Source organism: Muntiacus reevesi, chromosome 19, assembly GCF_963930625.1.
Source record: "Muntiacus reevesi chromosome 19, mMunRee1.1, whole genome shotgun sequence".
NCBI lineage: Eukaryota > Metazoa > Chordata > Mammalia > Artiodactyla > Cervidae > Muntiacus > Muntiacus reevesi.
In genome coordinates this window covers 31,196,085-31,217,369 of record NC_089267.1, presented here as the reverse complement: position 1 = coordinate 31,217,369, position 21,285 = coordinate 31,196,085, and the positions used below count along the sequence as shown (strand labels likewise).

General features: G+C 40.5%; 1 pseudogene; it reads right to left on the bottom strand.

Annotated features, from left to right (window-relative positions):
* Nucleotides 1–13,903: 13,903 nt before the first annotated feature.
* On the bottom strand, nucleotides 13,904–15,585 carry LOC136150745 (heterogeneous nuclear ribonucleoprotein A1-like; annotated as a pseudogene).
* Between the last annotated feature and the right edge of the window lie 5,700 nt (nucleotides 15,586–21,285).

Sequence of the window (21,285 nt, the reverse complement as noted above, 5' to 3'; positions counted from 1 at the left end):
GTTACATCACATGAAAATAAAATGTTTGAAAAAATTATAGTCCACATTGAGTTGTCCTTAATGAGTACTTAGCCTTGGTCCAAAATCCTCAAGAAATTTTGTACTTATTTTCCTTCCCTCTATCTTCTAGGGTTTCAAGTACTATAAATTAAGCATCTGGATGTAGCATCCAGATGATGCAAAAAAAGGTAAAAACTATATGTGCTCCCAGGTCAAACTATTTGGCTTATCTGCTATTGACCATTTTTATACTTTTCTTCATTAGCACTAATAATTTAACTTGCCCTTATAAGGACAGGGAAAAAAATACGTCTCAGGGAAGGAAAACCTGACCAAAATGATAAAATCAGAATGATATCTAAGTGTCAATGTAATATTTTTACTTGTATAAAATATATATTTCCTTTCTGATGATTGATTTCAGCTACTAAATCTTTTATAAATTGGTCCGTGAACCATTTCCTTTATTTTGATAAGTATGTTTTGCCATGTCGTTCCCCAGTAACAGCCGTATGTAACAACTGCTTAAAGATACTTGTACAGAATTTACTGGAGAAGTAATGGGTAATGGTAATAGTAGCCAACTGTTTCCCCAGAGAGGAACCTATATTTTAATTAGGTTTCAGATAATTAGAAAATGGGACATCAAAATGTGGAAGTTGACTCAACTAGAGATATTTGACAGCATCTGTCGAATGTAGTTGTTTACTCCAAGTGGAGTGGTTATGCCCACTGCTGGACATTTGACAATGTCTGGAGGCAGTTTTACTTATCACAGCTGGGGGAGGAGAGGAGTACCCCTGGTATCTTAAGAGGCCAAGGCTGCTGCTGGCAGTGCGACAATGCATCTGACAGCTTTCAAAACAACTGTCCTGCCTCAAATGTCAGTAGTGCTGAGGCTCAGAATCTTTGAGGAGGGTTGCCTGAAAGATGCTGTACGTAATTGTGGGGGGAAAATGCAATTTGTTTAGATTTGAATCCATAGAGCACAGTTTAGAGATGAAATATTTATATGCATATTTTAATTATAATTATATGATGATATATTAACTTTCCCACTCATGAGTTCTATTCATTATTTTTACACTTATCTTTGACATTTTGAGATACCAGTTTTCCAAAGCTTGTCAGCTTTTGTCTAAATTTATTTGAAAGTCATGTTTTTTGAAAGATGGTGTTATAACAGGTATGATACTGTAAGAAATCTAATGCTTCAAATTACTCATTGTATAAACAAGTTAGCAATTTCTTTCATGCATCCTGTAGGTAATTCATCTCCATAACCATTTATATTGTTCTTAAAAATTATATGTATTTTTAAGCTTTTTATTTTGTATTGGGGTCTAGCCAGCTAACCATGTGATAACTTCAGGTGAACAGCAAAGGGACTCAGCCACACAAAAAATTACCTTTAAAATGCTTATATGTATGTTGTATGCTTATTTTTGAGATCCTATCTCCAAGGACAATAAATAGGTTTTATATTTCTTTACCTCTTGTTTTTAAATAATTTACCTTTTTTAGCCCTCTGAAAATATTGATAGAAGTGGTTTCAGTCTAATGTGATTTCCCCAAATACCTGCAATTCAAATAAATAATTGAGAGTGCCCCTTGTGAAGAGATTTTGCTTGACCTGGACACAGGACTTCTCTGAGGGATAATTAGATACAAACCTTATATTTGGGTGTTCATGGGATATATGTATGTATACGTGAAAATGGTGAAGTTCATCTGTATATAAATACGCAGAATATTAAGTTTGCAAAATCAGTCCTTAGCAGCTACACTCTGAAGTTCTCAGCTGACCAGATGGAATATAAGACCAGCTATGATGCTCAGCATGTCAATTTGATGGTGCTTTTAATTGTTTTAAAAGAAAATCATAAAAAAAAAAAAAAAGAAAAGAAAATCATAACTTACCTACTACTTACTCCTACAGCCCAGGAAAAGAAGAAAAGTGAAGTTAACCAGCGTGTGTACCTATTTTATTCATGCAGGTAGAAGTAAGATTGTGATTGATTTCTGTGTCAAAGGGTAATTATTGCCAAATCCCTCTTCATAGCACCTTTATACCATGTTCTACTTCCACTTGCAGTGTATGAGATTGCCATTTCCTAGAGTCTCCTGCTGCCAGCTCTTATATTTTTGCAATTTGATGGACAAGAAATTTTTTTTGTGCTTTTAATTTGCATTTTATGGTAGATTGTGTTTGCAAAGATGGCTGCAAGAATAATTTCTATTCCATGTGCTTTTTTTTTTCCTCATGTACTTTTTAACTATGTTACTTTGACAGTTTTTCGTAATGAGATACATAGTCTATTTCCCTGTTATTTCCCTATTCCTTGAATCTGGGCTGACCTCGTGACTGACTGTGGTTAATGTATGTGTCAGAAGTGACACTCAGCTTGCAAGGCTGCATCTTAAAGATCTTGCTTCTTCCTCCTTTTTCTCAGAGTGCTGAACTATCACATAAACGAGGTCTGTCTGTCTTACTGGAGAGACCACGTGTGGGTGGAGGGGGGAAGGTCTCAGCCAAAGAAGGGGAAGAGAGAGGTTTAAAAGGGGCTATAAATGGAGATTTAAAAGACATCAGTCAGTTCCCTTGCGTAGACCTTATTTTAATCCAAACTTCTGTTTGTTATTTTTATTTGTTTCAGGTTAAATCTACATATTAACTTGGAGAGAACTGATATATTTATGGTGTTGAATTGACCAGGTCCAGTGGACATCATTCATTTGTTTAAGTTAACTCTTGAGGTTTTTAATCCTTCAGGATTATTTTAAAATTTTATTAATGTAAGTATTGCAGATTTCTAAGTTCACATACAAGTATTTGTGGCTCAGCTAGTAAAGAATCTGCCTGCAATGCAGGAGACTTGGGTTTGATCCCTGGGTTGGGAAGATCCCCTGGAGAAGGGAAAGGCTACCCACTCCAGTATTCTGGCCTAGAGAATTCCTTGAACTGTATAGTCCATGGGGTCACAAAGAGTTGGACACGACTGAGTGACTTTCACTTTCTTTTGTATAGATTTTTGTATGTTTTTAATATTCTACCTCATTGAATTCTCGTATTATTTATAGTAGTTTTGCTTTTGTTTTTCTTAGGTTTTCTAGATATTCTGTCATATCATCACCAGATAGAGATAATTTTACCTCTACCTTTCTAATTATTTTAACTTTTCTAATTATGTTTGCCATTACCTCCAATGTAATAAGTGGTAGAGGTAATGGGTTCAGTTCAATTCAGTTCAGTCGCTCAGTTGCGTCTGACTCTTTGTGACCCCATGAACTGCAGCACACCTGGCCCCCCTGTCCATCACCAACTCCTGGAGCCTACCCAAACTCATGTCCATTGAGTCAGTGATGCCATCCAACCGTCTCATCCTCTGTCATCCCCGTCTCCTCCTGCCTGCAATCTCTCCCAGCCTCAGGGTCTTTTTAAATGAGTCAGCTCTTCATATGAAGTGGCCAGAGTATTGGAGTTTCAGCTTCAGCATCAGTCCTTCCAATGAACACCCAGGACTGATCTCCTTTAGGATGGACTGGTTGGATCTCCTTGCTTTGGGATTGCCTTTCTTAGGGATTGGAATGAAAACTGACCTTTTTCAGTCCTGTGGCCACTGCTGAGTTTTCCAATTTTGCTGGCATATTGAGTACAGCAAGCACTTTCACAGCATCATCTTTTAGGATTTGAAATTGCTCAACTGGAATTCCATCACCTCCCCAGCTTTGTTCATAGTGATGCTTCCTAAGGCCCACTTGACTTCACATTCCGGGATGTCTGGCTCTAGGTGAGCGATCACACCATCGTGATTATCTGGGTTGTGAAGATCTTTTTTGCACAGTTCTTCTGTGTATTCTTGCCACTTCTTAATATCTTCTGCTTCTGTCATATCTGTACCATTTCTGTCCTTTATCGAGCCCATCTTTGCATGAAATGTTCCCTTGGTATCTCTAATTTTCTTGAAGAGATCTCTAGTCTTTCCCATTCTATTGTTTTCCTCTATTTCTTTGCACTGATCACTGAGGAAGGCTTTCTTATCTCTCCTTGCTATTCTTTGGAACTCTGCATTCAGATGGGTATATCTTTCCTTTCCTCCTTTGCTTTTCACTTCTCTTCTTTTCACAGCTGTTTTTAAGGCCTCCTCAGACAGCCTTTTTGCTGTTTTTTGCTGTGCTTTAAGCCTGACTTCAATGAGAATGCCTCTCCTGTTTCCCCTCTTATTAGATGCTGATTTGAAAGCTAAGCATATATATATGTTTGTGTTTATACATATAAATTATGATAAATATTTAGCATTTCCTATTTAAACAGTTGATTAAATATTAAGTCAAGAATGGATGCTAAATTTTGTTCAAGACTTTTTAGGCTATATAGGGGAGATCATATGATTTTACTTCTTAGATCTTTTAATATGGTGAGTTATACTAATGGTTTCCTAATATCATCATTGTATTCCTGGAATAAACCACACTGAGATACATTATCCTGTTTTTAAAAATGAACTATTGGATTCTATTTGCTGATATTTTAATTCAAATTTTGCATTGATGTTCATAAATAGGTCTGAAGTTTTCTGTCCTTTGCAATATAATTCAGGTTTTTGAATAAAAGTTATATTTCACAAGGATACACTGGATGTTTTTCTTCTTTTAGAACAGTTTAGTAGGGTTGGTATTATTTGATCTTTGAAGATTTGGTAGAATTTCCCTCTGAAACCACCCAGACCTGGTGCTTGTTCTGGGGTTAGTTCTTTGATAAGTTTGTAATTTCAGTTTATATTTTCTATATGAATAGATGCTAAATGTGGTAAAATATATTTTCCTAGTATATTCATTCAAGTTTTCAAATTTGTTTGGAAAGACATGAACTAAGTTGTCTTTCAGTGTTTTCTTTTTTAAATACAGCCTTTGTTTCCATTTTTCCTTTTCATTTCTATGTTGTGTATTTATGTTTTATTTTTCTTTTTTGATTAATTATCTAGTCCCCTCATTTATTTCATTGATTAATTTTTAAAAACCATCCTTTAAATTTGTTAGTTCTATTGTTTCATTTTGTTTCTAAACTGTTATTTGTACCTTATCTTTATTATTGCAAATTTCTTCTTTCAGCTTTCTCTGTTGTTATTTTTATAGCTTTTGAAGTGGATATTTAATGCAGTATATTTATTCTTTATTTTTCTTAATGTATACATATATACATGTATATATACTTTATATTATAAGCTTTAAATTGTTCACCTATCACTGATTTAGTTGTATCCTACGTATCCTGATAATGTGATGTTTTTATTATAATTTTTAAAGAAATTTGGCAATTTTGGCTTGTCTTTTTGCTGTTATGTAAGTTGTTTGTTTACTAAGTGGTTTTTAAAATTCTCCTGGTAAAGTGACATTTATGCTCTTAAAAACTTGTTTATTGTCTTATAATTTTGTTATATTGTGATCAAAGAATATCTTTTGTGTTTTCCTACTTTATACAACTTTTTGGAATGTTCTTTTTGACATAATACATAGCCAGTTTTCTCAAATGTTTCATGTTTCTTGAGAAAAAGATAGGTTGTTTAATATCATAGTACAAATTTTTATATACATTCATATATATAAGTACCTACCTTATTAGGTATGTCATTAATATTTAGGACTTTTATATACTTAGATGTATTTATTTTTGCTTTATCTGTCTTGGACTAATAATGATGTGTTATTAATTTACCTTGCCAGTCTGTGCATCTTCTGAAGTTCCTGCTTTATGAAGGTGGCCGTGATGTTATCTGGTATAGAGATACTCAAAACTGCTATATTTTCATTATGAATTATGGACTTAAGGTCACACAGCGTCCTTTATCTTTGATCAATGCTTGGGGCCTGAATTTGCCCTGTTGGACATTATGCTCACAGCTCCGCTCTCCTTTTGCTTGCAACTGCCTAGTCTCTTCTGCCTCTTTCTCTAGTTTTAGCCTTTTTGAGGGCTGTCTCTTGGACACAGCATAAGCTTGGACTTTACTTTGTTCAGCTATATGGAAAAAATAAGTAGTTGGTTAAGCCTCTTTACATATATTGGTACATCTTACTCGGTAAATCTGTGCATTGATGTGGAGACAGTTTGCCGAAGACTTCCAAATTCATGCTTCCTAAGTTTTCAATAATGTGTATTATTTTTATAGATGAACACCTATATCGAGTAAACTTTTATATTAGAAGAGCCGGGGTTTTATATTTTATGTGCGTGGGCTTCCCAGGTGGCACTAGTGGTAAAGAACCCACCTGCAATGCAGGTAGACATAAGAGACGTGGATTTGATCCCAGGGTTGGGAAGATCTCCTGGAGGAGGGCATGGCAACCCACTCCAGTATTCTTGCCTGGAGAATCCCAAGGACAGAGGAGCCTGGCAGGCAACCATTCAAAGTGTCACAAAGAGTTGGACACTGCTGAAGTGACTTCACATGCGTGTACTCATTGTATATATTTAATTTTACTTATATAGAGTTTATATATGTATAATATTTTTTATTTTAAAATGTTTTGCATGACTTTTTTTTTCTTTGATTGACAGTGTTGACCTGAAATAAATAGACTGACAAGTATTTCTTCAGCAAAGGTAGATTTATGTGGGATCAGCAAACAATTGCAGTTCTGGGTCTGCAATCACAGTGAGCCTTGTTCAAGTCCCCCCACAGCAAGGGAAGGAGAGGCCTTATGCGGAGAGGCCAAAGGAAGTTGGTAGGGCTGTGGTAGCAGAAAGCCCATGGCTTTTTACTGTCATGCAAGTCAGGAAAGCGGTCTTTCTTCTTCCATTGATCTATTGTTGCAGGGCGTGAGAGCTCCCCCTGCTGGTCTCCCAACTCTATACAACTGAGGTTCCTGTGTTAATTTTTTTTTTTTTTTTAGCAACAGTTTTAAAAAAATCTGCGCTGTGCTTGCTGCTCAGTCCTCTCCCACTCTTTGGGACCCCTGGACTGCAGCCCGCCAGGCTCCTCTGTCCATGGGATTCTCCAGGCAGGAATACTGGAGTAGGTTGCCAGGCCCTCCTCCAGGGGATCTTCCTGACTCAGGGATCGAACCCAGGTCTCCATCATTGCAGGGGGATTCTTTACCGTCAGAGCCACCAGGAAAGCGCTTGATATTTTCATTGTCATTTTCTTTTGTCCTTTTTTGTTATACCTTCTCCCACCCCATAGTAGTCACCTGCTCATAGTGGGTATTTGGCGAATAGTAAATTTCATGAATGACTGTCCCTAGGCAACTTTAATCCCTGTTTGAATGTGTCTGCTGGAACGAAATCTGTGATATAAATAGAGACCAACAACACTGTATGACTCGACATGATCTGGCCATTCTGTTTTCAAGGAGAATTTAAAACACTACTGTTCATCATTTCCTTGAACTCAATTTCCCCTTAAGCTGAATGTGTCATTCTTCTTTAACTGGGCACTTTTGTCTTTGGTATTCATATAACATGCCGAGGAAATGGAAATTTAAAAAATACAATTTAGCAACAGATTGTGATGGTGTTCTAGGCTGAATAATGGCCACCCAAAGATAGCCAGTCCTAAACCCTGGAATATATAAATGTTATCCTAACATTTGGAAAAACGGTTTTGCAGATGTAATCAAATTAAGAATATAATTATACAATTATTGTATTGCTATTTCTTCAGTCCTGTTAATATTTGCTTTATATATTTATGTTCTCCTATATTGCTGCTGCTGCTGCTAAGTCGCTTCAGTCATGTCCAACTCTGTGTGACCCCATAGACGGCAGCCCACCAGGCTCCTCTGTCCCTGGGATTCTCCAGGCAAGAAAACTGGAGTGGGTTGCCATCTCCTTCTCCAACTCCCATATTGGGGTGCATATATATTTACAATTATCATATCCTCTTGATGAATTGACCCCTTTGTCGTTACACAGTGATGTTATCTGTCTTTTTTGACTTAAAGGCTATTTCATCTGACATAAGCATAGTCATTTCTCTCTCTCTTGGTTATCATTTACATGGAATATCTTTTCCCATCCCTTCACTTCCAGGCTTCGTGTGTCATTAAAGCTAAACTGCGTCTCTTGGAGGGCCAAATTGGTGGTGCCCCAGAGCAGGTACTGGGGTCCACCACCATGCTCACTTCACTCTCCTTCCCCCAAGGCAGGATGACTCTGCTGTGCTGCCTGGGTTTGGGGTAGGGTGAAGGGTGAAGTGTGAAACTTACCTCCCTTCTTCAGTGCATCTTTTCTTATTTGTTCCATCCAGGTCCTGCAATCTCTCACCTGAATCCTTAGCTCTTATGCAGGTATTTTTGTGAGTTGTTCAAATTGATGTTTCTGTGAAGTGACCAGTGCTGGAAACTCCTGTCGCACCATCTTGCTGACATCACTTCAACCTGCTTTAAAAATAGATGAAATAAGGGCCAATTTTGATGCAGTAATGTTGTCGCTATCCATGGCTTGTTGTTATAAATCCCATTTCTCAAAAAGAGTTGCAGCATCAGCAGATTTCAACATCGTGGTTATTAAGCATATCTGGCTCTTCATGCAGCCGAGTCACTTCCTCGTGATCTTTATCAGACGGAAACTAGCAAGTTTTGAATATGCTAGCCTTTGTGTAGTGAATATTAATGTTTTCTTTATTTTTCCCAGTGATATTGTGTCAAATGGCATTTGACAAATCAGTCAACTGAAATAAAATTCTGGGGTCACCTTCATGCCTCTTTATTTCATTAAGAGTGGAGTCATATCCATTGTGATTCATTTTTCTTGTTTTATTTTCATAGCCAGATACATGATTTAATCTTCCCTCATAGCTCAGTTGGTAAAGAATCGGCCTGCAATGCAGGAGACCTGGTTTCGATCCCTGGTCAGCAAGATCCCCTGGAGGAGGAAATGGCAACCCATTCTTGCCTGGAGAATCCCATGGATGGAGGAGTCTGGCAAACTACTTTCCATAGAGTCACAAGGGTTGGACACAACTTAGCGACTGAACCACCACCACATGATTTAAGGGCAGTTTACTTGGAGAAACTGCATTTCTCTGGCATATGTTACATGAAATAGGAAAAACCTAATTCTTCATCAAAAGCATCAATAAGTTGATGCTTTTGGACTGTGGTGTTGGAGAAGACTCTTGAAAGTCCCTTGGAGAGCAAGGAGATCCAATCAGTCCATCCTAAAGGAAATCGGTCCTGAATAGTCACTGAAAGGATGGATGCTGAAGTTCAAATACTTTGCCAACCTGGTGCAAAGAACTGACTCATTGGAAAAGACCCTAATGCTGGGAAAGATTGACGGCAGGAAGAGAAGGCGATGACAGAGAATGAGATGGTTGGATGACATCACTGACTCGATGGAGATGAGTTTGAGCAAACTCCGGGAATCAGTGATCGACAGGGAAACTTGGCGTACTGCAGTCCATGGGGTCACAAAGAGTCAAACGTGATTGAGTGACTGAACTGAATTCTTCTATCAGAATATAGGAATTTATTAGACATATACGCCCCTACTTCATAGGACTGAAAAGCTTCCTTTGGTGTCTCCCGAAACTATTCAGATACGGGGCTTCTGGAGTGAAGAATTTGTTGCCAGACTGAGTTACTGGCTGATGTTTCTCCTGTCATCCATGTTCAGGCTGCAGATCCTGTTTCTCCCTCTGCACTGATTACTAGGATGCTTAGAAGTGTTCCTCACTTCTACTGAGTGTGAGAATCAATCCTGCCTTCATATTATAATTTTTAGCCTCATTTTTCACCAACTCCAATTTCCTCCTTTACTTATTTTCATCTTTAAATAGCTTAGCTGGTCATATTTAGGTTGTCCTAAAAAGGTGGATCTCATCTTTGCATGTGTTAAATCACAGAGTTTTGCAGATGAGGTGAGTGTGTTACTCAGGCTCCATCAGGAAGCATAACCCAGGTCTTGCTGGCTCTCACCCTTTCACATCTTCCCTCCTCTGGGCTCTGACTCCTGTCCTCCTGGTGACAGACACATGCTCTCTCCCCATCTCGAGGCCCCCTAGGACAAGCTCCTCTAGCAGATGTTCTCCACCCACCCCTCCCCCATTCAGATCATCTCATGCAAATAAATATCACAGACTTGGAAATGCACTACTTCATAAAAATGCTTTCTTTAAAATATTCTCTTTACTTAAAAAAAAACAATTATTTATTTATTTATAGGCTCTGTTGGGTCTTTGCTGCTGCGCAGGCTTTCCTCTAGTTGCGGTGAGTAGGGGCTACCCTCTAGTTACTGTGTGTGGGCTTTTCATTGCAGTGGCTTCTCCTATTGCAGCTCCTGGACTCTAGAGTTTGGGCTCAATAGTTGTGGTGCATGAGCTTGGTTGCTCTTTGGCATGTGGGATCCTCCCAGACCAGGGATCAAATCTGTGTCTCCTGCATTGGCCGGTGGGTTCTTCACCACTGAGCCACCAGGGAAGCCCCATAAAAATTCTTGAAATCCTTTTAGCTCAGCCCAGATCCACATTACAGGTTTATTCAACCTAGGAAGTCAGAAAATGTACAGAGCACAGGAGAGTGATCCAACTTGCTCTATTGCTTTGGCCTACGTTTTGTTTCTCTGCAGCCCCAGGGCTGTGTTCCCATTCTGGATACTTCAAACATTGTTACTGCTCTTTTCTACCATCACTGAGGTCACAGTCAGGGTGCACCCATGCCGGGGATGCCCTCTCATGAAGTCTTCCTATCCATGATTTTCTTGCCTCTAATGCACATGCTATTCATGGGATGTAGATGGACGTTGCTCCGTTTCCTGATGCTTTGTTGAATATGTGGTTCTTGAGAAAAACAGTGTGCACTGTTAATTGAGAAAAGTATAGGGGTCCTATGCCCTTTACAGATTCAGAGAAAAAAGCGTTAATTAAGGAAACTATTCTTTTTTTTGTTTGTTTTTCATTTAAATCTTTCCAAGTTGTATAATCAAAATATGGTTTTATAATTTTTCCCATTCATTAATTATCCCCTTTAGCTATTTGATTCAAGTTAGTTCAACTAAATATTGAACTGTACATATGGCATAAAATACATGAGCTATAAAATAAACAAGGCATTGCTACTACTCATAAGAAGTTTTAGAGTAATACTTTTTTTTCTCACTTCCCTTGGGGAGGATTTAAAAACACTGATGTCAGCACTCTAGCCCCAGGAACTCTGATATAAATGGTTTAAGATGGGGTCTATGACATTTTTTAAAATTGAAATATAGTTGGTGTACAGTATATTAGGTGCCTGGCTGATAACCTACTCCTTCCTCAAGGACATTTTACTGCCCTCTGCTGGAAACTTGTGGTAAGCCATGTACTTTATTAGGTCTCCAATGTGAACGGTGTCACTCAGATGTGGGCTGAAGTAAGTATTTTGGGGGGTCCAAAATCACTGCAGATGGTGACTGCAGCCATGAAATTAAAAGATGCTTGCTCCTTGGAAGGAAAGTTACGACAAACCTAGACAGTATATTAAAAAGCAGAGACATTACTTTGCCAACAAAAGTCTGTTTAGTCAAGGCTATAGTTTTTCCAGTGGTCATGTATGGGTGTGAGAGTTGGACTGTAAAGAAAGCTGAGCGCCAAAGATTTGATTCTTTTGTACTGTGGTGTTGGAGAAGACTCTTGAGAGTCACTTGGACTGCAAGGAGATCAAACCAGTCCATCCTAAAGGAGATCAGTCCTGGGTGTTCATTGGAAGGACTGATGTTGAAGCTGAAACTCCAATACTTTCACCACCTGAAGCGAAGAACTAACTCATTTGAAAAGACCCCGATGCTGGGAAAGATTGAAGGCAGGAGGAGAAGGGGACGACAGAGGATGAGATGGTGGGATGGCATCACCGACCCAGTGGACATGAGTTTGGTGAACTCCGGGAGTTGGTGATGGACAGGGAGGCCTGGCATGCTGTGGTCCATGGGGTCGCAAAGAGTCAGACACTACTGAGCGACTGAACTGAACTGAACTGAAGTAAATAACTCAAAGCACAACAAAGTCAGAGGTGAAACATTTATAACTGAATATAACTGACTGTCTCATGCTTCATAACAGAACACTGGTGCCTCCCCACTTAGTTATTTGGAGTGTCCCCTATGGACCCCTCCTCATCCTCTACCTTTCTCTCCAGCCCTCTCACTCAGCAGCCCTCCTCCAGATCTCCTCACTGACTAGTCTACCCTCTCTTGGGAAACTCCACTCTTCCCCACCAAGTAGATAATGCTTATTTGCAGGAACATTTGTTGTTGTTCCGTCTCTCAGCTGTGTCTGTCTCTTTGTGACCCCATGGACTGCAGCACGCCAAGGCTCTCTGTTCTTCACTATCTCCCGGAATTTACTCAAACTCATGTCCAGCAAGTCAGTGATGCCATCCAACCATCTCTTCCTCTGTTGCCCCCTTCTCCTCCTGCCTTCGATCTTTCTCAGCATCAGGGTCTTTCACAATGAGTCAGCCCTTCACATCAAGCAGTCAAAGTATTGAAGTTTCAGCTTCAGCATCTGTGCTTCCAATGAACATTCAAGGTTGATTTCCTTTAGGATGGACTGGTTGGATCTCCCTGCTGTCCAAGGGACCCTCAAGAGTCTTCTACAGTACTGCAGTTCAAAACCATCAATTCTTTTTTGCTCAGCCTTCTTTATGGTCCAGGTCTCATATCTGTGCATGACTACTGGAAAAACATACTTATGTTAAAAGCTGTTTGTGTTTATCTGAAGTTTAAAATTTAATGGGGCATTGTGTATTTTTGCTTTGTCTGACAACTACTCCCTGGGCCATTAGCTGTCATCGGCAGCACAGACTTTGTTCTAGGGTCAAACACATATGAGGAATGTGGTTGATTCCAGAGTCACATTTCCCCAAGGCAGGTCTGACTTGGCCTAAAACGTAGGTTCCCTTCCCATTGCTTGTCTGTCACTTAGAGAAGCTTCTCTTCATCAGCCCTGGTGGGTTTCTTCCAAGTGCAGCTTGGAAGATGTTAAAAGAACTAACAATACCATCTTATTATTATTTATTGATAATTGATAATAAATGATCATTTAATTACTTCATTTTTAATACGGCATTTGCTTATATGCTGGTATACATTTTCATATATCATCATTTATCTCAAAGACCTTATTAAAGGAAATTCTCTGGTGGTCCAGTGGTTATTTGATCCCCAATCGGGGATCTAGATCCTGCACACCACAACGAAGATCCCACATGAGGAAACAAAGATCCTAAGTGCCCACCTAAGATCTAGCACAGTCAAATGAATTTAAAAAAAATGTTTTAAATCAATTTATTTTAAAAAATTCAAAAATACCAAAAAACCCTATTTAAGATCTTTGGGTATGATGTGTCTGTTCCTTTGTTTTGTTTATATTTATTCGATCATTCATCAATAAATGTTTTAAATACTTATAGTGAATAGGACATTTGGTAGGTGCAGTGTGCAAATAGTGTAAGACCTTCTCACTGACTCTCTGAACTTTGTGCTTTGACAAGGATACCACAAATACTTGGAAATTTGTATTAATCATTGATACATAACAAGTCAACCCACCAAATCTTAGTGGCTTAAAACAACAGCATTTATATCTCCTGGTTTCTGGAGGTTGAGAGCTGGATTCAGCTTATCTGGGTGCTTTACTCCAATGTCTCTTACAGGTTTTGTCAGGGGTGTGGGGAGCAGGGAGTTGCTGCTCCAGTCTCCTAGGTGGTTGTTGGCGGCATTCACTTCCTTCATGGTTGTTGGGCTGAGGGCCTTAGTTCTTCACAGGCTGTTAACTGGAGACTGATCCCAGTTTCTTCCCACATAGGCTTCTCTCTGCCTTAGCTCAGAACACGGCAGCTAGTTTATATCAGAGCAGATAGACAGGAGGGCCAGGGAGTGCCGGCAAGGTGGAAGTCACATTCTTTTTTTTTTTCAAGAGGGTATTAAATCTTTTATTGATTACACATGATAATGGATGATACACAAGCTTCATTCCCATCTATAACTTTTATCTGGTACCATAATTCAATTTAGATATATTGCATAGGATGTGCCAACAATCATTAATAGCCAAAAAAAAAAAAAACCTCCACGACTTTGCATGGGTGACCCTTTTAATGGTGAACTCCAGGTCACAACACAATAACTGTCAGTTCAACTACACCAAGGTTCTGAAGACAACAGCTTCTCCACCAAGCAAGTTGTAAATAAATTTCAAATGGAACCTGGCATCACCCTGAAGGAATTCTAACTTCACACTGTTGGGGTAGTTTACCAAAATGGCTTCAGAGTAGACTAACTTTACACAACACATTAAAAAAAAAAAAAAAAAGACATTTATTCAGCGTCATGATCAGACTATTACATTTAGCAATCAACAGCATGGGTGCAAAAAAAAAAAATCTACATTAAAACCCTTTGTTGGAATGCTTTACACTTTCCACAGAACAGAAACTAAAATAACCTGTTATACAATTAGTCACAAGTACAGTCCTCGAGTTTTTTGCCCATACACATGAGTATTGTCTAAAACATGTCTTCTTTGTAGCAGCTAGGCCCTGCCACCACTGTGTTTGGCTGAGTTCACAAATCTGTTGTAACCTGTAGCTTCCCTGTCACTTCTCTGGCTCTCCTCTCCTGCTAAACTTTGTTTCCTGGCAGTAATTAAAACCTTCTGCCACTGCCATAGCTACTGCTGCTGCTGGAACCACCATAGCCACCTTGGTTTCGTGGTTTGGCAAAGTATTGGCCTCCACCACCATAGGGGCCAGAACTTCTGCCTCCAAAGTTTCGTCCTTTCATGGGTCCAAAATTTGAAGATTGATTGTTGTAATTGCCAAAATCATTGTAGCTTCTGCCACCTCCAAAATTGCTTCCATCATTACCAAATCCATTATATCCATCCCCACTGCCACCATATCCGCCACCACCACGGCTGCCACCAAAGCCACCTCGACCACTGAGGTTTCCTCCACAACCAAAGTTGTCATTCCCACCAAAGCCACCTCCACGACCGCCACCAAAGTTTCCAGAACCACTTCGACCTCTTTGGCTGGATGAAGCACTAGCCATCTCTTGCTTAGACAGGGCTTTTCTCACTTCACAGTTGTGGCCATTCACAGTGTGGTATTTCTGAACGACAATCTTGTCTACAGAGTCATGGTCATCAAAGGTTACAAAAGCAAAGCCTCTCTTTTTGCCACTGCCTCAGTCAGTCATGATTTCAATTACTTCAATTTTTCCATACTGTTCAAAATAATCTCTCAGGTGATGTTCTTCAGTGTGTTCTTTAATGCCACCAACAAAAATCTTTTTCACAGTTAAGTGGGCACCAGGTCTTTGAGAATCTTCTCTTGACACGGCCCTCTTTGGTTCCACAACTCTTCCGTCCACCTTGTGTGGCCTTGCATTCATGGCCGCATCCACCTCCTCCACCGTGGAGTATGTGACAAACCCGAAGCCTCTGGAGCGCTTGGTGTTTGGATCCCTCATTACCACACAGTCTGTGAGCGTTCCCCATTGCTCAAAATGGCTCCTCAGACTCTCCTCAGTTGTTTCAAAGCTCAATCCTCCAATGAAGAGCTTCCGCAGCTGTTCGGGCTCTTTGGGAGACTCTGATTTAGACATGACGGCAGTGGAGGCGGGGAAGTCTTCAACGATGCTTTCTCGGTGGCGTCCACGGGCAGAAAGCGGAAGTCACATTCTTATGTAACATAATCAAGACAGAAGTCACAATTTTTTATAACATAATGTCCTAACACTTGTATGATATTCTGTTTGTTAAAAGGAAGTCTCTAAGTCCAGCCCTTAAGAGAAATCATGGTTAGGGGTGAAAACTGAAGTCAACTTTAATAACTTTCGTTTTGCAAAAAGTCTGACCTTATTTTTTTAATAATAGTTTTATTTATTTATTTTTGGTTGTACTGGGTCTTTATGGCTGCACGTGGGCTTTCTCGGGTTGCAGTGAGCAAGGGCTGTGCTCCGTTGCAGTACATAGGCTTCTCTTTGCGGTAGCTTCTCTTGTTGCAGAGCGTGGGTTCTCGACGCAGGGGCTTCAGCATTTTCAGCTCACAGGCTCTAGACTGTGGACTCAGTAATTTTGCTACATGGGCTTAGTTGCTCCGCAGCATGTAGCATCTTCCCTGACCAGGGATTGAACCCACTGTCCCCGGCATTGGCAGGCAGATTTTTATCCATTTCACCACCAGGGAAGTCCCAGTCTGACCATATTGAATTGATTACTTTGAGGGACAGAGGAGAAGAGAAGAGAATGCTTTTTAAGTGATGAAGGCAGGGCCGGAGAGATTTCCACAGGAGTAGAGAAATTGGAAGTCAAGGAACCTGTCGAGAACTACTGCCCTTGGTTTGCATGGAGTGAGGGATCAGAGTTGATTTTAAGTACATTTAAAGGATAAATGGGTATTTCTTACACACCCATATAAATTTATGGACTGAGAGTCATAGTCACTCATGGTATTTATTAATGTTTGCTTACTTTAAGAGTAGATATGGTATTGAAAGGGGACTAATAACAATGTGGTGTTGGAGGAGACTATTGAGAGTCCTTTGAACTGCAGACAGATTCAACCAGTCTATCCTGGGGGAAATCAGTCCTGAATATTCATTGGAAGGACTGATGCTGAAGCTGAAACTCCAATACTTTGGCCACCTGATGCAAAGAACTGACTCATTTGAAAAGACCCTGATACTGGGAAAGATAGAAGGCAGGAGGAGAAGGGGATTACAGAGGATGAGATGGTTGGAAGGCATCACTGACTCAATGGACATGAGTCTGAATAAATTCCGGGAGTTGGTGATGGATAGGGAGGCCTGGCATGCTGCAGTCCATGGGGTTGCAAAGAGTTAGACACAACTGAGTGACTGAACTGAACTGAATACCAATGTTTTAAACAAACTGCATTTATGGATTTAAATCTTGGTGTGTCTAATTTAAATTGGTTGTTTGTAGAATTCTGTAAAGCCTATTAAATCATGTTAGGTAGAATTAGTTCCAGAACAATAATCAGTGCTTCCACCAGACTTCATATTCTTTTTCTTAATTATTTTCCAATATGTGAAATGCTGTAAAAAGACCAGAGCAAATGAATTTTTGCTCATTTGCTATTTTGAGTTGTCAGAATATGGTATTTATTGGACTTGGAAAATAAAAATATTACAAACATTTTCAAGTTTGAGATAAAATCTGAGTAAAATGAACAAAAATGATACATCCATGTCTCATTCTTCATTCTATGTCTCCTTCCATTTGAAAAAAAAAAAGTAGGCATTCAACACTGACTAACGTTTCCTCTGTCTTGGGTCTCAATGGAAGGATGATTGCCCTTCCGTTCCCACCGCTGCCATCTTGGTTGGAGCCGACAGTGCGTCTGTCTCTGCTGCACCCCTGCCGGAATCTCCCAATAACACCTCCCACCCCGCTGCCCCACCACCCCTGCCCACTGCCTCTCCTGACCCTCGAGCCCCTCCTGTGCAATGCAGGAGAGTGATTGTCAAACAAACAGAGTCCGATCACCCCACTCCCTTCTCAAGACCTACCCACAGCTTCTCACTCAATTTTGAATAAAGCAGAAGCGTCTTAGTGATCCTGAGCCAGCCCTCCAGGGTCCGCTCCACTCACCCCTCATTCTCTCTGTCTGCATTTTGTTCTGTCCTCAGAGTTACTAAACTCCAGAGCCTGGTTCAGATGAGGCAAGCACCCTGATAAGGGGACAAGTGAGTTAAAAAAAAAAAAAAGTACATCTCCCCAAGGTGGTCTAAGTGTGCATACTGCTTGTTTTTAATAGACACCTTTTCCCATAAGCTTTTGCCTGGATCTGTTCAGCTTCTGTCTCATGTATTAGCTTCTAGTTCATTCTGTCAAATGACTGAATATAATTAAGAACCTCGTGTGGGAAGCAGATAAATGCAGACTTCTCTGCTTCTCTCCAAGGTGAGTAAAGATGACCTGTTTGGCTGTTCAGCTAATTTTTGTTGAGATTTAGAAGACTGATGATGTTTATCTATTTGATGAAGTTTAGCAGTAACACTTGTGGGTCAGATATGTCATGGTATTTAGGAACTGGACAGTGGATTGTGAGCCTGAGGAAAATTTGTTATTAAATTCTCTCTCCTTCAACTCACCAGTCCTCGCATGTGGAAATCTTCTAGTTTTCATAAATAACCTGCCCGTCAACAACCTTGGAAGCCCCCCATTGGCCATGTCCTTAGAAAGGAGATGCATCTTCTTGATTAAAAAACACACCATCAAGACTTCCGTGGCGGTCCAGTGGTTAAGACTCTGCACTGCCGCTGCAGGGGGCATGGCTTGGACCCCTGGCTGGGGAGCTAAGATCCTGCATGCAGGATGGTGTGCCCCGCCCCCCAAAAAGGTAAAAATACACCATTTCCAAAATCCTGAAAATAGAGTTATTAATCATTCTCAGTGCTCTTGGAAAAAGCAATTTCTGTGTTAGCAAAGCAAATCATTTCTCTTTGGCTAAATAACAAAAGTGGACTCTAACCTCTCCTTAACTTTGGGTCGTGTCTGAGAGCCTGGGTCTGTGCAGAGTCTGTAGGGCCCAGTTCCATCTCGATGGTATGCTTTCTTCCAGCTGTCTCTGCATGGTGGACAGAATTAAGCCAAGCTTAGGTTACCTTTCCTGGAGATTGTGTGCTAACTTACATAGTTCTCTCAGAGCACATCGTGCCTAATGGACTTTAAGTTCTCAGGGAAAAAATGACCATGTATAAGCCATAGAAATGTATCTTAAGAGATGACAAAAACACAAAATGGTACACTTACAGCTTTTATCACTTTCTCCAGAGAGTGAAAGATATACCTATTAGGCACCTATGGTGCACTTAGTACTTGGCCAGGCTGAATAAACCATTTATTTAGGCACTGCATAATGGCAAGTATACAATGATGAATAATATACAGCATGATAGAAGACAAAACCAGGGACTGTAGGAACTGAAAGGATGGCAATCAAGATGACTGAGGTCAGCAGCAAAGCCTTCAAAAATCTTCACTGATGAGAACAATTTACCCAGGAGTCTAAGCACGTTCTCCTTATGGAACCTTCACAGTAGCTTCCTAGATTTTTGTTTTTGTTTTTTTATTTTTCAAGCTATTGTTCCACTCCCTCAGAAATGTGATCATTTAGGCCACAACTGACCACTTCTAAAAAGACCCTAAGGGAAATAAACTCTGAATATTCATTGGAAAGACTGATGCTGAAGCTGAAGCTCCAACACTTTGGCCACCTCGATGCAAAGAGCCAACTTGTTGGAAATCTGATGCTGGGAAAGGCTCTGATGCAAGAGGAGAAGGGGATGACAGACGATGAGATGGTTGGATGTCATCACCGATTCAACAGACAGAAATTTGAGCAAATTCTGGGGGGTAGTGAAGGACAGGGAAGCCTGGCATGCTGCAGTTCATGGGGTCACAGAGAGTCAGACACGACTTAGAGACTGAACAACAACAAAAGAACCCAAGTCCTTCTCTGTCTATTTCCTGGGGACTCCAGATATTTGCAGAGTATGGTCCAGCCTATAGAACCATCCAATCCCATTTCTGCCTTCAAATCTGGACTCAGGTTGCTTTGGAGGCAACACAATAATTTCTTTCCAACACTATTTAGAACCTGACCACCACACACTGTCCTCTGTAACAGAGCCTCAGTAGCTGAAGGACCCTCTCCAGATGCCCAGCATCATAGTAAAAGCACCATGGCTGCACGCTCACATGCAAGCCTTTCTTTTTGAAAACTCAGGCTTTTCATCTTTCTCCTTTTCATCTCTGTCTTAGCTGGTCACTTGATCACACTCAGTAATGACTGTGGGCTGGGACTCACATCTTCCTCTTCATCCCAGGCTCCACCATCATTCTTGAAAGAAGCGCAAGCCTTGGAATCAAAGACAACTGGTTTTGAAACACAGCTTTGCCCTCTACCAAGTGTGTGACCATAGGCACATTGCATAACGTCTCTGATCCTTAGTTTCTCGTGTAAAACTTAATAATGGTGCTTATCTCAAAAAGGTGGGGAGACGTGTTAATTGCTTATCACAATGGACAACTCATAGAAACTGATAAACAAATGTTGCCTATGAGGATTGCTGTGATGTCGACAGTCAACCTCCGCATCACCCAGTCACTTTCAGCTTTGGGCTACACGCTAGCAATCTGAATCGTTTTTTCCTGCAAGATCCTAAAAAAATCTACCTTCTTTACACCACATTTTTCTGTTATTCTATCCCTCTTATTTCTCTGTCCAACTTCCCTTGATCTTCAATTCCTCCTTGTTCTCCGCCCTCTCTTTTCTTATGTTTCAAAGGAGTGCAGACATCAAGATGTTGTCAACAGCTTTCTTTGACAGTTGCTTTCTCGTCTTTCCTCTGCATCTTTCTAACAAAATCCCTAGTGCTAAATCAAACCAGGTGATTTCCTGTTCTGTTTTTATGCCCAGTCTCCAGAGAGCTGTTAGAAAAATGAAATTGCACTTCAGTGAGGATCTACAGGTTCATGGCCTTCAGCCTCGCCCTGGGAGCTGCTGAGCCATGTCTTATGTTTCAACCCACAACATTCCCCTCCTTCAGGTCACCTCTCTGAAAGTTCCTGCTGAGTTCCTACACTCTTGCCATCTACATCATAAAAGAAACTTCCTTCACTTCCTGCTATATCCCACATCTCAGTCCTTTCCCAGCTCCTCCTCCAATGATACAGATCCACGTGCTCTTGTAGCAGAAGATTCTGTACTCTATCCTTCCTTAGGGATGTCATTCCACTATCCGTCTCTGCTGTCTTCATTGCTTTACCCTTCTTCCACCTGCTTGCTGTCTCTTTCAAAATACAAACAAGTTCAGGATTTTCTCTCCTTCAGCTGATCCCCTTCCCGGACACTCTTGGCTGTGTTCTCTGTTTGAAACACGTCTCCTGGTATTTCCTGCTATAAATCTTTCCCCTTTCTTCCTTCTCTCTCCTTCCCCCGCTCCCCTTGTCTCCCACTCTTCCCGCTCCTCTTCCTTCTCCTGGTCCTCCTCTTTCTTCTCTCTGCTTCTCCTTTCCTCCAATAAACACATGAACATTTTTCAGGGGTCTGTCCTCCACCCTTTCCTATTGTTATTCTGGATCATCTCATACAGAGGTGAGAGTCACAATATTTAACAGCTGGCACAGTTGGACATTGACAGAACAGATCCTGGCCATAAGCATCAGATTTAGCCATGCCAGAGCATACCAGCTGACATTAGTCCTGCCTCCAGGGCATCCACAGTCACCTTTGTCCCTGGGCTGTGCCTCTTGTCCCAAACCTCTTTCATAAGTC